Here is a 15,502-nt window from a genome sequence, read left to right as displayed (position 1 = left end):
TTGGATGGTCCCCAGTCTTAGCCAACAGATAAGAAATGTCATCGGCTTAACCCAGTAGCTTTCAAAAATAGCATGCTTAAAGTGGACATGTAGGTGTGCGCTAGAAAGAAACCATTTGCCTGTGGTCTTAAGAACAGGCTGGTAGCTGATGTTTAGCCTTAAGACCAGTTGTGAGCAAGCAAGGGATAATCAGAAGTCCCCTGGTCAGTGTGCCATAGCGTCTTTCTTTCTTCTACTGATCAGGTAAACCTTTTTGAAAACTTCAGGGTTGGAGCAAGGTACCGTGTTCCTTTAAGATTCAATCAAGTCTGTGTGTGTGTGTGTGTGTGTGTGTGTGAGTGTGTGTGTGTGAGTGTGTGTGTGTGTTTTCAATAGCGCCGGCCGTTTCCCTCAAAATTTCAATGAATATTTGCACAATGAACCAAGTTGTTGTGGGTTTCCTGGTTTATGTTGGTTTTCCCCCCCAGGGCGGGGGGGGGTGGTGATTCGGGCAAGGCATTCTCAGCCCTTCAGACAAGTCCAGCTGCTGGTAATGCTGAAAATAGCTCAAATGCCCTCAGGCTGGGAGCACCACCCAGCAGCTGAAGTTCCTTGCTTCTCTCAGTTGCTTTCTCTACTGACCCCAGGGTCCCCCTTTTTGTCCCCGCAGACACTTGGATTGGACTTAATCTTAAACCTCTGGAGGTCAAGACCTTTTTTAAAAAGGGCTAAATAAACAATCTCTACACGGAAAAAGGCCACTGACTCCTGCTTCCTCTGCTGGAGCAACCGTGAAGTTCAGCCTCTTCAAGGTAAGGTTTTTTTATTCGGGAATAACTTTTCTGGGGCGGTCATGACTAGTGTCTCTAAAGTAACTTTTTGGCGAACATAGGAGAAGGCCGGGGGATTCCCAGGTAGACCCTGCTTCTGGGATGCAGCAGCATCATTGCGTATTTTTGTAAGTGTAGTTGGAAACTTTGCCTAAAGCCCTCTGTCCCCAGTGGCTGCCGCACAGACCTGTAAGCAGTACAGGTACTGCTGCTGAGTACTGCTTTCGAGTTCTTGTTCCGCGACTCCCACGGGGGTGACGGGACCTCTAGACACCATCATTTCGTTGTTTAGACTGCTCTCTTATTTTAACTTTCTAAAGGCTTTCTTTAAACAAGATGCAGCCCACCTGAGTAAAGACAGTGTATTAGTGAATGCTCTTGATGGACGGCCAGGTGGTTATCTTACAGTATGCCCGGCTCTTAGCCGCTATATTTCCGGCTGGTGTGGACTGAGAAGTTGTTCGGAGACTGGATTATTATTATCATTATTATTGTTGTTGTTGGGTTTTAGATTCCTCGTGTCCTTTGGGGTGACTGATTTTGGGGAACTCCTTCCCCATGCTGAAATTTAGCTAAGATGCTCTCTTACGAGGTAGATTTTATGATGGGTTTTTTTTTGTTGTTTTTTTTTTTTGACAGTAAACATTTTTGGCTAGTAATCTGGCTCCCCCCCCCCACCCCCGTCCCCTCTTATGCTTGCACTTGACATTTTGCAAAGCCCTTTGATCAGTGGACTTTAACCTCAACCACACCATTTACTTTGATTGTGAGTATTTACTATGTTCAGTAAAAAGGCTTTTTTTTTCCTTAATGCTTTGATAGCTATTCCTTCAGATAATTTACTGGCTTAGCTTCTGCTGCTGCTATGATTTAGATCCTATTTCTAAAGGAACCTGTAACTTAAAGAAAAACGTCCTCCTGCAAAGCTCTTTCATCACAATGACTATTCTAACAACATAGTGCTTCTCATCGTTCCTGACGCTGTGACCCTTTAGTGCACACCGCATGCTGTGCACTAAAACCACAAAATTATTTTCGTTGCTACTTCATAAAAATAAGTTTGATACTGTTATGAAATGTAATGTAAATATCTGTGCTTTCCAATGGTCTTAGGCCACCCCATGAAAGGGTTCTTCTGCACCCTAGGGGTCGCGACCCATAGTTTGAGAACCACGGTTTTAGCAAGACTCAGCTCAGGATATCTAAAAGCAAGTAGCAGAGGCAGTTCATAGAACAGATTTTGTCAAACCGCACAGGAGTCTCCTGCTTCCCCCAAATTACCATGTGCCTTGAGGCCTAATTGTTGCTTTTAAAAGCATGGGCAGTGAAACTTTTGGCATTTCAAGATGCTTTTTACCAAAAAAGTTTTGGTTAAAGACAAAAACAAAAACAGAAAAACAAGTATTTAAATGGCATAGTGGTCTTTTGAGTAACAAGAAGAATAAGAGAGAAGAAAAAGGCAGAAGAAATTTTAAAAAGAAAGAAAAGTAAAATAAATTTAAAAAGAAAATATTCAGTAGCCAAAAGTTTGAGTGAAATTTCTCTGATGTATGGGCTGAGGAGTTTAATAGAACAAACAGAGGGTGTTTCCTAAAATGAATGGAATCTTAACACTTTTACCAGTCATTAATCAGTTTTAAATACTGTCTTTACTTTCAGAACTATATACATATTGCATCTGCTTTCTGCTCTTTTCTTCCCTAAAATATTGACTATTTCAAAGCCCCCTGTTAGCTACTGTTCTGGGTACTCTGGGTAATATTGTCCCTTTCTGTTGGAGGCTAGGAGCCTAATCCTAGGTTCCTAATAGTCAGGAAGAGGCTGTGAGATCTCAGACTGTGACTCTATGGGACTGATGCAGTCTGCTCTGTGACCCTTGAGAAGAAGCCAATAGCCACCACAGGGGACTCAATGGGGCAGAGGAAGGGAGAACATTCCAGGAATGCTCCTCCTCAATCAGAAATACATAGAGTTCTCCCCTCCGGCGTGTGGACTATAGCAGGAAAGCCTGGTAAAGGGTCAGCACCATTGCCTTTTTATGCTGCCTCTCGATCTCTACATTATAATGAACACGTCAATCATCTTATGTCTGTGATTGGTACACTTGTAAATCCCCTTTAATGAACACATGAATCATCTTATTTGATCTTGTGTGATCGGTCAACTTGTGAATCCCCTATAATGAACACATCAACCATCTTATTTCTGGGATTGGTCAACTTGTGAATCCCCCTGTTACAGCGAGGAAGGGCTTCACTGCTTTCAAGGACCTCTGAGGATCACGGATGGTCCCTTTGAGCAGCGGGAAGGCTTGGGAGCAATGTCAGGCACAGCTGTGTTCCTGGAGTCTGTAGTAGTGCTGTTAGCACAGATGCACAGTCAAGGACATCAGGAAAAAATGAGTTTTCCAGACGGGAGACTGTTGACCCCTTCCCGACGAGCCATGCCAAGTCCTGTTTGCCCCTTCTTCCTCGTGCCCCTCTGTTTTAGTTTACTTTGAAGTATTGGATTGTTCGAATGTGAAACTCAAGGAGAAACCTAGCCGAGGCCACCGAGTTTCACACAGGCTCCCAGAGTATTCTTCCTAGCCTTGCTCGAAACTCGGCCCCTGTTTGCCAAACGTTTCATGAGTGTCAGCAAACCTGGACTGGAAACCTAATCCGAAGCCAGGTGACTCCTGGTGACTTAAAGGCTTTGTTGTGTAGGTACAGAAGCTGTCAAACAAGGGCACTTTTCATTTCCATGACTTTACTGTAATTTCTTGTGGACACACATTGCTGTCTCTATATCCTATGACATTTAAGGGCAAGTTGAAGTCTAATATGAATTTCTGTACCTGTGGTATTTAAGCGTTGGCAAAGAGCAGCCTGCATTTTAAATTCCAGCTCAGTTTGAATCACGCTGGTGGGAACACGCTGGTATAAATTCAGCTAAAGCAAGGAAGTCCCGAGAGAGCTATGGAATGTCTTTCTTTGCTTAAATATACCTCTGTGCTTGCTACGAACAAACAGTAACATTTTGTCCAGGTCTGTCCTCTTGACAGTGCACCTTTTGTTCCCTTTCCAAAGGTGGTGTCAAATATATTGGTGGAAAAATAATAAACTTCCCCCAGATTTTTTTCCCTGCCTGCTCAATTGATACACTCCTAGGGAACATTGCGGGCATTGAGAGATTTGCTACTATTGCTGGTAATGTAAACTGAGAATAAAGGTGAAGTCAGCTTCTCTCGGGAAGGTGTGGTGACCCAGAGCTGCTGTGTGTGACTAGTCAAATGGGACCTGGTTGTTAAAATGTGTGTGTGTGAGAGAGAGAGAGAGACACAGAGAGAGAGATAGAGAGAGAGTCTGTGTGTGAGTGTATGTGATGTCTGAGTCTTTGTGTATGTGTGTGTGTGTGTTTGTGTATATGTGTTGCACAAGCTTACCTGGTGGAAGAGGAGAGAGGAGAATGGGTTTTCAAGTTTCTTTCAGCAAATCTGTGACCTCAGAAACAAAAGTGATCAAGCCCCAGGTCTGAAGACATTCTTTTGTTGGTCATATTAATTTTGTTGGCAGAATGTCAAAATATCTTTGGTATTATTTCTCTCTTTAAAAGCAACAAGTGTTAGGATTCCAGACATAGTAAATTATCTCCAACGAAAATAGGACCACTTTGGAGAGTCACATACTGGTAGAACTTCCATGGTTAGTCTCAGAAAAGTCATCATGACTCTGAGGCCATCATCAGACAAACAGCCACCCAGAAAACTAAGATTCAGCTTGACATTTTCTTAACTGAACAGTGTGTGACCCCCCCCACACACATCTGAAGACATTTCGAGAAATGAGTTGCTGAACTCAATAAAGATTTAGTTAGACTAAACTTACTGAAGTTTATGAATGCAGAATCCTGATCAAATTAAATTTCAGAAAAGTTCTTTTTGGAAATTTTAAAGTCAGTTTTAAATTTAGCAAATTTTACTTTTAAAGGTTTGTATCTTGCAGATGACTTGCAAAGTCACTGTTGTTTAACGCAACACTACAGAAAGTATAAAACATTGTAAGGCCGGGCGGTGGTGGCGCACGCCTTTAATCCCAGCACTTGGGAGGCAGAGGCAGACGGATCTCTGTGAGTTCGAGACCAGCCTGGCCTACAAGAGCTAGTGCCAGGACAAGCTCCAAAACCACAGAGAAACCCTGTCTCGAAAAACCAAAAAAAAAAAAAAAAAAAAAAAAAACATTGTAAGACAGCAACAACAAAACTTGGGGTTAATACATGTAGATTTAGCACTGGCTTCACTATTCTGGCTGTGAGACTTATGGGCATATGGAATTGAATAGTCCCAAATTAGCAAAATGAGAAGAAAGTGCTCAAATTTAGGTCCTAGAAAAAAATAACACAAACCAATCCAGAATCGTCCAACAAAAGAGAATGTTGCTAAATGACACAGAAGTTAAATCTTTCAGGAAGGTCTATCACATATAATATTCCTAAGGAAAAGAGCAAAGATACCACACCAAAAATAAATTCCAAGCTTATGTATATGCACATGCTTCTCTAGATCGTTAAACAACTTTTTCACAAATGACTTCAGCTGTCATCTAAGAATGCAAATATCTCTGAATTAAAAATCTTGTGCTTAATTTACTACCAGAAAGAAATGAGCCATTTCATACTTACATGTTTCATAGGGCTATATTATAGTAGCCTAAATTTATATATAATACATTTTTTAGGCAGAAAACAAAACAATAATGTGATTCAGATCAGGTCAAGGTCAGAGAGTCCTTCCCAAGATATCAAAGGGGATTATTTACACAGCACAGATAATATACTCATCAATTTCAACCATGTAAGGGTATTTGAAATAAGAAATACTTGAAGAGCCGGCCGGTGGTGGCGCAAGCCTTTAATCCCAGCACTCAGGAGGCAGAGGCAGGCGGATCTCTGTGAGTTCGAGACCAGCCTGGTCTACAAGAGCTAGTTCCAGGACAGGCTCCAAAGCTACAGAGAAACCTTGTCTCGAAAAACTAAAAAAAAAAAAAAAAATACTTGAAGGAGGACACAGTGCAGGGGCTAAACATGTAAGTCAATGACAGAGCATCTGCCAAGTATATGTGTTGCCCTGCGTTTGATCTTCAGAACCATCACGGGAGGAGAAAGGGAAAGGGGAAGAGGGGAAAGGGAGAAAGGAATTAAAAATTAGTTTAATCATTAAATACCCACATCCAGCAATCATCCAAAAATCTACATGTCCCTCCAAGACAGCCTTTCACACTAATGTGTACTTTCCTTATTGAAATGCAGGAATTACTATAAGGGTATGATGGTCTTCTCACTGCCAATCTTATTCCTGGGTTTTCCCCTGAAGAATCATGGAATAAGAGATGAAAATGGACCTCTGAAGCAGTCCTACACTCACTGGGAAGTGTGGGCCAACTGGTCTACCACCTAGGGTTTAGGAGAGAAAGGACCAGACTGGAGATGAAAGTTGACTGCCCTCTCCCCTGTACGTGGCAGAGAACTCTGCTGAGTCTCTAGGTCCCATTACATTTTTTTTTCTTTCCCCCAAGACCTTCTCTTATTTGTCCTCTGTATTGCTAGGAGAAACAGAGATCTCTCCTGCAAGCTCACCATTCTTGAGCTGCTGACGGGGAGAAGTGGTTCAGATAGAGGATGACTCTAAGTTTTAAGACCCACATGAATTACCGAATTATCACACGGCCCCTGACCTAGGAGAAGATGGGCATGTGGGTATCGTCAGAGATTTGTGCTTTGTAACTGTTGACTGATTCACACTAAGATGCAGATAGGCTAAGCAAGATTTCCATTTATAGTTTTTAAACCAAACATTTTATTTTAAAACAACTTTATAAAGAAGAATTATGAAGACAAGTGTTATCTTATATCCCATGCTTAATAGTAAAACTTATATTAAATAATATCTGACTATAGTTAGTCAAGTTTTTTGATGATGATATTATTTTAACCAAAGCCCATGCTTTCTCCTTCTTTGTACCCAATGACCTTCCTCTGTCCTGGGATCCTGTCCAGATTGTCATATTACATTTAACCATTTCTCCTTAGGCTTCTCTTAGCTAAGACAGTTTCTTTCCTTGTTTTTGAGAGCTATGACAGTTTATTGTGTGTTTTTCTCATAATTAAACTGGGTTCATTGGCTTGGGAGAGGAAAACCTCAGAGCAAGGGTTCTTCTCATCAGCTCGCATGGGTACATGGTATCAACAGGACATATGGCTGCTGATGGTGTCTTTGACAACATGGCTGAGGCAGCAACACTCAATAGGTTTCTTCTAAGTCACTTTCTACCCCTTTTTATATTGTACTGTTTTATTTACACTGTTGTGACAAAATATAGAATAGGAAAACTTGTGGGAGGAACAGTTTATCTTGGTTCACAGTTCCAGTGGATATAGTCCATCACCTGGGCAAGGCAAGACAGCTCCCTGGTGGGGACATTTGGCCATTGGTTATAGTAACATTGATTACTGTTCTTATCTTTAGTGGCCTGTGTTACTGTTCTCATCCGTAGTGGCCTGTGTTATGGTATAGGCTCCATATCCCAAAGATTGACATTTTTCTACAAGGAATATTTATAACTCTATGCCATTAATTTGAATCTGCTCATTTAATTCATGCCATCATAACAAATGGGCATTTGTTTTATACTTGGAGTTATGTGATGCTCAGTATTGAGATCTAAATATTAACAGCTGAGATGAAAAAGTCACCAAACAGACAAGCCTCTGATCATGTTTGCAAAAGATTGTCTAGACTAGGTTAAATGAAATGTGAAAATGCATCCTAAATGTGGGTAGCACTATGCCAAGGACTGGAATCCCAGACTACATAAAAAGGAGAAACCTAGCTGAGCCCTGGAATTCTTCACTTTCTGCTTCCTGACTGTTGATGCAAGGTGACCCACCCTTTCTTTCTCTTTCTGCACAGCCTTCCCTGCCATGTTGGACTAAATCTCTTCTCTTTCCTACAATGCTTTTGTCGGGTATTTTATCAGAGGATTGAGCTAGTAACTCACACCGTTCACAGCTAATCCGAGGTTATCTTATTTTTTCTTCTTTCACATCATTCCAGTTTGGGCCTTGGCTTTGCCGACTGATGTGGATGTCTCTTTAACATACCCCTAGCATTTTAAGGTTTTCTTCTGGCACCACGAGCTTCTCCATACTCATTTGGTGTAGTTCCGGATCCATAAACCAGCTATTTCCTCAAAGACCTCTGGTTACGTTTATTGAAGGATGGTGTTGGCACAACCCAGAACATTCATTTCCATTTGTGGGGGAAACATTTACAAATTATAACCAGTTTTAACCTTTGTATTACATAAAAAGGGAAATATGAGCAAAAATGCAAGGAGTTCAGAAAAGGCACAAATATGCCTACTCTACCGAGAACCAAGGGTTGTGAATAGGCCAATTGAAATCAACCTGTCAGTACAACTAAGAAAAGTCAGTTAATAAATCAACACAGTTTGAATTTAAAATATTACTCTTATGAAAAGAGAATTTAGTAGTAGAAAGGACAGAATGGAAAATCCCATGCCTACCTCACTCTAACATTCTTTTGCACCTGAACTTGACAATGGTCAAATTTGACTTAATAGGGAAGTAGACATGCCTAGTGGGATGGTTCATTATTTTAAAAGTATGAGTTTAGATTCCCCAGTACCTATAAAAGTGGGCAAGGCAACTTTGCTGTGATCCCAGTGCTCTGGGGACAGAAAAAGGGTGCCTGTATTGAATTGGCTTGCTAAATTAGATGAATCACCAGTCTCCAGTTCAACAAGGGACCCTTTCTCAGTATATAAGGTGGAAGGCAATGCAGGAAGACACATGATGAATACCTCTGACCAAACACACACACACATGCAAAGACATATGTGACCACACACATTAACACACATAAGCACCCTCATATCAATATATACATATTTGTGGGGGAGTTGGAACATACATTTTTAAGGCACTAGACTTTGATTATTTTAATCATTGAAAATGCAGCTCCAAATCCATCTTCTAACTGTTTTAATTGTTCTTAACCGGCATTCAGCCCAATGGTACCTTATTCATTCAACCCAAAAAGCTTTGTGACTTAAGACTTTAGTCACAAGTGGTATTCCAGTGGCTTGGTTTTGTTTGAATCGACCTTTCAGATGTTCAATTTTAAAAACACCCAAGAATGTTGGAAACGCCATATGAGGGTACATATTATATGAGCTCAATGAGCATAGAATCAAATAATTTCCAAATGTAGACTTTTCACTTTTTAATTTAATTTTATGTATTACAGTTGTGTGTGTGCTATGGGGATGGGGTGCATGCATACACGCACACACACACATACATACACAGGTGGACCCATGCATGGTGTATGTGCAGAGGATAGAAGACAAGACACATTTCAGGAGTCAGTTCTCTCCTTCTGTTTTATTGAGACAGAGTCTATGGATGGTACAGCATTGTCAATGGGGCTGGTGCTCGCCTGCTCAAGGAAGGCTTCCTTTCCGAAGCTGGAAATGGCCCTTGCTTGCCCACTGGCACAGGAATGTAACTCACCTACTTTAGTGAGAAGCAGGTAGCATTCGGCACATCACCTCTTTGCCGCCGAGCCTGAGGAAAAAGACTAACAGCGTTTCTGTTAAATTGTTGGCCTTTTATTTTTATAAATTATGATTTAGAAAGAACGAGTCCTAAATTTTGAAGGAAAAGAGTTCCTAGGCTTAATATTCGGGTCACAAAAATATGTGGCTTATAAGAAACTAATAAAACAATGAGAATAATCAAGTGAGCAATGATTTGTGAAAATAACTTTTAAAGTTGGGGGTTTATTTATTTACTTTATATGTCCATATATATGTATGTATGTGTGTAGAGGCCAGACACCAACCAAAAATAGTATTGTTCAGAAGCCATCCACGTTACTTTTTGAGACAAAGTCTCCCACTAGGACCTGGGCCTCCAGATATGGCTAAGACTGAGCAAGTTCCAGGGCTTTTCCCCTCTCCGCCTTTCCTCCAGGCCAGGCTATGTACATAGGTTCTGTGGCCCAGCTCAGCTCCTCGTGTCTGTGCAGTGAGCTCTTTACTAACGGAGCCATCTCCCCAGCTCTTTCAAAAGATTGTTTTTCTTGTTTTATTTTATGGTAGCTAGTTTTGTATACAATACGTTACCATTTATGCTGGCTTTGATTAACATCATGAATGTATTTAGCTTTATGAGTTTTGTTGAAAATTGGCACCCACGCTTTGTCTTGCGTGGCAAGCACCGGCACCGGATGAGCCTAGAGCAAAGTGATAATTGTCTGCAGAGGTGAGAACACGGGCCTGTTGGGAGACATTTATCCTCCTTACAGAATTTCACCTACTTCTGTATAGAAATTCAAGAGAAGGCTGCCAGTCATTTATATCTACATGATAACCTCATATTCACAGATATCCTTTCTCTAATCAGTATTCTGGATGAATAAGGACACACGTGTCATAAGACCTTTCACAGCAGATCTTTTCATACCGTTAATGAATATGAAAACTGAATATATTTAGCACTCAATTGTACTTACCAATTTAAGAAAGGCTTACAGATCAAGAATAGATTAGGAATTTATTAGCAACAAACGGTTCCAAGTAACCACAGATAACTGCTTTAATGTCTTAAGCAATTTTATATTCGTTGAATGAAATACTATCCCAAGCTATTTTAATATCACTTCAGTTGCTTATTGGATTATATTTAGCCTTTTTACTATTTGATGGTAACCTTACAGAGCATGTGATTTAAAACTTTATTCTCTGACTATAGAAAGATTCAATACATAGGGGAAAGCTGAACAGAACCTAGTGCAGACTTTTAAGATGAAAAACGATTCATAGGCCATAGGAAAGAATTACTTTAATTTGAAGAGTGGTTTCTATTAGAAACATATCAAAACAGTGTAAAGAAAAATGGATTGTTAAATAACAAATTTACATAGTGCATGCCTTTGAAGAGAGGAAAGAGTTCACGATTAGAGAGGTATCTATGAAGCTATAATTAAATTAATAGTATCTTGTGTATTCATTTTACATATTTAATAGTTGAATAAAAATGATGTAAGTAAAATAAAAATAAAAACAATAAGTTTTTTTTTCAAAAAAGGAAGAACCCTGTATTATCATTATGGGATAAGGTACTTTCAAAAAAGCCACTGAGTTCTTTTTATTTTTTGTTTTTGTTTTTGTTTTTGTTTGTTTGTTTTATCAAGACAGGGTTTCTCTGTGTAACTTCAGAGCCTGTCCTGGAACTTGTGCTGTAGACCAGGCTGGCCTTGAACTCTCAGAGATCCACCTGCCTCTGCCTCCGAAGTGCTGGCATTAAAGGCGTGTGCCACCACCGCCTGGTGAGTTCATTTTCTGTTCATTATCCACTGCTGACCCTGAAGCCTACCCTTTAGAGTAGTGTGTTTCCTCAGTAAAACTCCCTAGGAGCAAGCTAAAGTTTCCTTTGCAAATGGTCATCAATTAGAGGTTGCTCCTGGGCTGGGGTGGGAACATGTGTCCACTTCTCCTTTCTGTTCCAGAATCCTGACTGGTGCAGACCCCTGTAGGCCATGTGCACATTGTCTCCGTCTCTGTGCCTTCATATGCACATAAATCCTTGTTGCTGTAGAAGCTGTGTGCTGGCTAGTTTTGTCAGCTTGACTCAAGCTAGAGTCATCTGAAAGGAGGGAACCTCAATTTAGAAAATGCCCCCAGAAGACCCAGCTCTGTAATACAATTTGAAATTGGAAATGGTGATACCCTAGAAGTTCTTTTATTATTCATGATTATTTTAGCTATCCTATTTGTGTGTGTTTCTGTGTGAAGCTGAATGTTGTCCTTTCAAGATCCAAGAATTGTGTTGGAATTTTGATGGGGATTAAATTGAATCTGTAGATTGTTTTTGTAGGATGGCCATTTTTACTATGTCAATCCTACCGATCTATGAGCATAGGAGATCTTTCCATCTTCTCATATCTTCTTTAACTTAATTCTTTCTTGAATGACTTGAAGTTTTATCATATAAAACTTGCTTGGGTAAAGCTACCCTCAAGATATTTTTTATTATTTGTGGCTGTTGTGTAGGGTGGTGTTTCTCTGATTTCTCTCTCAGTCCATTTGTCATTTGTATATAGGAGGGCTACTGATCTCTGTGAGTTGATCTGGCATCCAGCTACTTGGCTGCAAGTATTTATCAGCCGTAAGACTGTCCCACTAAAATTTTTAGAGTCAGTTATGTATACTATCATATCATCTGTTAATAAAAATACTTTAAAGAAATGGAAGATCAGAATGATTTTGTATCTGCCACTGTTCAAGTTTCTTTAATTTAAAATAATATACCAGAGGGGAATATTTTGAGTTGGCATGATCTTAATTCCTTCATAGACAATGTTCATGGTGTTTGTTTAAAGTATTTTTACTTTTATTTAATTTTTATTTTTTTGAGACAGAGTTTCTCTCTGTAGCCCCAGACTGTCCTGGAACTGATTGGTAAAACTGATTTGAGCTCAGGCTGGTCTTGAACTCAGAGATTCCCCTGCCTCTGACTCCTGAGTACTGGGATTAAAGGCATGTGCTATCATACTCAGCCTTAAAAAGTATTTTTAAAATAATCAATAAAAAGCACTCGGGAGGCAGAGGCAGGCGGATCTCTGTGAGTTCGAGACCAGCCTGATCTACAAGAGCTAGTTCCAGGACAGGCTCCAAAAACCACAGAGAAACCCTGTCTCAAAAAACAAAAAACAAAAACAAAACAAAAAAAAATCAATAAAATACATGAGAGATCATAATTCTAATAAAAATGAAGAGAAACTGAATTTTCTTTTGCCATTGTTATAAATGTTAAGAAACCAAGTTTACATAATAAAAATAATATTTGTGGGTATGAGGAAGAGACTTTTAGATTACAACCATTAGACCCTGGTGAGTGCTTACACTTAGTTAAAATCTCCCCTCTCTCCTTTTCTGTATCAGTGAGCTCCTGATTTTCCTTCAGGTCTGATTCTACCGAACCTGAATCATATGAATTCAACTTTCAGGTGCCTTTCTCTTTGCCTAACCTTGCAATTATTCCCTTTTACCTAAACCCCTGTAATCTTCCCAGAGCCCGCCTGTTTCCTCCAGGGTACTCTCCAGCTTCACACCTCTCTTCCTGGGTCTAGTAGGACCCAGACTCACAAGGTAGTTCTTCTCAACACTTTTAGAATGCACCCTCATCTACCCTACACTTCCTCACCCAAGGATACACCTTGCTAATGAGATCACCCAGTTACACGGGATTGGAATCTTAGCAAATGGGCAAAGTTCTCTCCGCTCCTCCTTAGTCACCACTCCTTGATGCTTCAGTATTTCCCTCGCCCTAGTTACAAGGCTCTTGCAACACTCCTGGCTAGAGTTTCTGAGGAGAATCCCGACTTCTCGTTGCATCTTTCTTGCCTCCTACTAGCCTAAACTCTTGCGGTTGCCAGTATCCTGTGAGAAGCAGATGAGCTTTGCATATACAGTTCCATCTCCCAAATTCTCCTGTTTTGTACCCCTCCACACACACCATGGCCCTATTAAGCCATGAAGGTAAATCCAGTGCATCGTGTTTAGGAATAAATAGCCCCATGATTTCTAAGGGAAAGGGCAGAGCTGGCAACATTCCCCAGCTCATTCAGAAGGAAAGGGTGTGGTTCAGTGGGATTTGCTTAACACACAGAGCCAATGCCAGCTCTGCTGCTTACTTCAGAGAACACATCTCCCCAGACTCTCCTACCAAAGTATTAACAATCTTCCCAAACCGTTGCTTTGTCAGCAATTACTGAGTGCGACTGTGGTGTCTGTAGGACCAGTGCCAAAGCACAGCGCCCTGGTTTGATAAAGCCGATCTATTAAGACCACAAATTCCATAAATTCATATAGAGCAGTAAATATTCATAGAGAACATTAAGAAACAAATTGCTGAAGTTCCTAAGGCTCCTGGGACTCATCTCATTCAATGAGAATGCGGCTTTAAGCACCAAAACCAATTATGTGTGGACACTTACAACACTTCTTGGTTTTACTAGTAAACTTTTCATTTCCATCCTTTATGGTTCATGCAAAAGATCACTGTGGGGGGGGGGCGGGGGGCGGGGTGTACATGTAGAGGCCAGAGGTCAGCCTGTCTTGTCTTTCCTCAAGAAATATCTACCTTGTTTCTTGATTTCTTGAGACAGGGTCTCTTACTAGAGAACTCATTTATTAGATAGAGCTGGGTATGCTCTAGGGAGCTGTTCATTTGTGTCTCCCGGTGCTGGGGTTAAAAGTGTGTGCCACCATGCCCAGATATTTTACGTGGTTCTGCGGATCCAACTCAGGTCCTCATGCTTGTTCAGCAAGCACTCGATGGCCTGTGGTATCTGCCTGGGACTGCAAGAGAATTCTTGTCTCTCTGTCTCTCTCTGTGTATGTGTGCATTAACAGTGCATTCGTGTTATATCTACTAACGTTTTACTGTGTAATTGAAAGAGCTCTCATTTGGAATAAAATATTTCCACTTGTCAAGCATACTGAAAAATTATTCAGAACAAGATCAATTTTTTTGCCCCTAATGCTACCATTCACATTCTTGAGATTGATAAGTGAGCTGACTTATTTTTAACGTTAGTGTTTTCAACTAAAAATATGCTCATGCAACTAGAGAGGGACTTGTTTTCTTCACTGCACATTTTACCTTTCTAGGTCCTCTCGTGAGCTCTTACACGGCAGGGAGCTGAACCCGTTCATGACGTTTTTCTTCCAGCATTCAGTATTGTTCTAGCAAATGCTTGCTGAAGGTCACACAGTCTATACAGAGGCAGGATGCTTATATAGGCATTTTGTTGCTTTTTTTTTTTGAGTATTACTTCCTCATGTTTGGCCAAATTATAGAGAGTAATTTTTAAAAGTCACTTAAAGTCCTTTCTTGGAAACTAGATATAATACAGTACATGATGCTCTCAATGTGAGGGGTGAATGCAAGTAAAAGAATTACAGCAGCCGGGCGGTGGTGGCGCACGCCTTTAATCCCAGCACTCGGGAGGCAGAGGCAGGCAGATCTCTGTGAGTTCGAGACCAGCCTGGTCTACAAGAGCTAGTTCCAGGACAGGCTCCAAAGCCACAGAGAAAACCTGTCTCGAAAAACAACAACAAAAAAAAATTACAGTAGTGATTTTCTACTATGTCCAAAATAACATTTGACCCCTGCATCTTTATTGCAGTAAATGACTTCTAGAGTAGTCATCAAAAAACATGATGAGATCTCGCCGAATGAGTCCATTTCCACATATTTTTAAATTGCAGGGGGGAAAGCCCCTATCAGCCTCCAGGAAACTCATTTACATTGGAGATTTAAGTCTTCTGTGTTCTGTTCATTCATTAGGAGCTGCTTTTAGGTGAACTGTTGAGCCAGTGCTCTCCCTACACGCTGCCATTCGGTTTGCACACCACGAAATCAGCCATCCATCCCGCACAGCCCTGGGACAACACCTTTTCCCTCCACCACACACACAACTCTTATTTTGTTTCTCAGTGCACCAAATGAAACACCTCACCCCCTTACATATAAAAATTGGATACAAGAGTCTGTGAATGGAATTGTGAGAATTAGAGGGGAGAGGGAGAGAGACAGACAGAGAGAGAGAGAGAGAGAGAGAGAGA

At 40.7% G+C, this 15,502-nt stretch overlaps 1 protein-coding gene across 26 annotated transcripts in view; it reads left to right on the top strand.

Annotated features, from left to right (window-relative positions):
• Sorbs2 (sorbin and SH3 domain containing 2) overlaps nucleotides 1–15,502 on the top strand; it is a 190,283-nt gene that overhangs the window by 30,532 nt on the left and 144,249 nt on the right. For all 26 annotated transcript variants that reach the window (XM_057752497.1, XM_057752496.1, XM_057752495.1 and 23 more), the window contains exon 2: nucleotides 650–791. The gene's annotated coding sequence lies outside the window, so the exon portion shown is untranslated. The remainder of the gene's footprint in view (nucleotides 1–649; nucleotides 792–15,502) is intronic.

Source organism: Chionomys nivalis, chromosome 20, assembly GCF_950005125.1.
Source record: "Chionomys nivalis chromosome 20, mChiNiv1.1, whole genome shotgun sequence".
Lineage (NCBI taxonomy): Eukaryota > Metazoa > Chordata > Mammalia > Rodentia > Cricetidae > Chionomys > Chionomys nivalis.
This window is presented reverse-complemented; position numbering and strand designations above follow the sequence as displayed.